The sequence below is a fragment of the Poecilia reticulata genome, linkage group LG12 (genome assembly GCF_000633615.1).
Source record: "Poecilia reticulata strain Guanapo linkage group LG12, Guppy_female_1.0+MT, whole genome shotgun sequence".
Classification (NCBI taxonomy): domain Eukaryota; kingdom Metazoa; phylum Chordata; class Actinopteri; order Cyprinodontiformes; family Poeciliidae; genus Poecilia; species Poecilia reticulata.
In genome coordinates this window covers 26,135,087-26,136,872 of record NC_024342.1, presented here as the reverse complement: position 1 = coordinate 26,136,872, position 1,786 = coordinate 26,135,087, and the positions used below count along the sequence as shown (strand labels likewise).

At 48.9% G+C, this 1,786-nt stretch overlaps 1 protein-coding gene across 1 annotated transcript in view; it reads left to right on the top strand.

Annotated features, from left to right (window-relative positions):
* Nucleotides 1-16: 16 nt before the first annotated feature.
* nadk2 (NAD kinase 2, mitochondrial) overlaps nt 17-1,786 on the top strand; it is a 25,611-nt gene continuing 23,841 nt past the window's right edge. Inside the window, exon 1 of the mRNA XM_017307870.1 lies at nt 17-254. The gene's annotated coding sequence lies outside the window, so the exon portion shown is untranslated. The remainder of the gene's footprint in view (nt 255-1,786) is intronic.

The window sequence follows — 1,786 nt, the reverse complement described above, 5'->3', positions numbered from 1 at the left end:
CACTGAACTGTTTCCTGTTTGGCACTGAACTGTTTCCTGTTTGTCACTGAACTGTTTCCTGTTTGTCCAGGCTGTTGCTCCATCGCTTGTTGTGACACGTAACCATGGCAACGAGGTGACGAGCAGCTGATTAGTGTCTCTAAACCCTGAAAAGCCTGAACTTTGACCCCAAATCAGCATCGTGGATCCAGAAGGAGGAAGATGAAACCTCATCATCATCATCATCATCCCGACTCCAACATGGAGGAGCTGAGGTAACAGGGGTCAGAGGTCAGCCAGTATTTCTGTCTGCCGCTGCCTGGCTGTGGAGCTGTTAGCATCAGGCTTCAGTCAGAGGCTCCTGCAGAGTCACTGGATCACTGACTGCTGCTGGAGACGCTTTAATAATGCGAGTTATGACAACATTTAATGTCTCTGTGGTTCTGGTTCTGGTTCTGAACCGTCTGACCCGGGATGACGGAAGTTCCGGCCGCGGTCGGTACCAGCGGTGCCACGAGCTCCCGCTGGTCACGTGGGGACCCATAGAGGGGAAACCCCCGCGGGCGGCTGGTTCTGAAAGCGGCCTGTGTGCCGACAGCATCCATCGGTTCTGGTTCCGATCCGTGGAGAATCGGGTTTGTGAGGTTCTGGTTTTGGGCGGGGAGTTTTTCTTAGTGTCTGCAGCTTTTACGCAGAACCTGGTAAAAATGCTTCAACGCGTTTTATTCATTTAGCTTCTGGTTTTTGTTGCGTGACAAACATCTTTCCTGGAGAGACGATCTCTGATCTCTGAACCGGCAGCTCGTCAGGACGTCACGGTCTGAAACCGTCCAATCAGAGGCCAGAACACTGACGCTAACGTTGGTTCTGCTAAAACTTTATACCAGTGGGGTTTAGCTAATGCTAATGCTAATGCTAAACTCAGCCACCAACCCACGGCTCTGAAATAATTCATGAGTTTCTGTGTATTTCTTTCGTTAGCATCCAGATGCTAACGAGCGCTAAGCGTCAACACAACATTCATTCATTCATTCATGTATTCATCATTTCATTCGTTCATTTAGCGCTTCAGGATTTAAGCTAATGCGCTAACCAACATGTTAGCTCTGCTGTTAGCAACCAGCTATTCGTCTCCAGCGTTTTAAAACCGGATCGCTGTCTGACGGAGCCGGTTCTGGTTCTGGTCCACCAGAGAACTGGGCTTCGTTTCTGTTTGGACCCGCAGCAGCAGAACCTCACCTGCTCTGCCTTCCAGAACCAGAACCAGAACCGGGTTCTGACTTCACTTGGTCCTGAAGTCTCGTTTCTCAGAAAGTCCAGATTTGGAGAAAAGAACATTTTGGTTTCTAAGAAATCTGGTCCAGATCCAGAACCAGCTTCATCATCCCGTCAGAACCGGGTCGAACCGGGTCATGGAGCGGATCTGATGGAACTGGGTTCAGATCAGAACATCAGAACCGTTTCCTGTTCTTTATATGAAATCAGTGAATTGTTTCTCACAGATCTGGTTCTGGTTCTGGATCTGGATCTGGATCTGGATTTTGGTTCTGGATCTGGATCTGGATTTTGGTTCTGGTTCTGGTTCTGGATCTGGATTTTGGTTCTGGTTCTGGTTCTGGATCTGGATTTTGGTTCTGGATCTGGATTTTGGTTCTGGATCTGGATTTTGGTTCTGGTTCTGGTTCTGGATCTGGATTTTGGTTCTGGATCTGGATTTTGGTTCTGGTTCTGGGTCTGGTTCTGGTTCTGGATCTGGATCTGGATCTGGTTCTGGGTCTGGTTCTGGTTCTGGGTCTGGATCTGGATT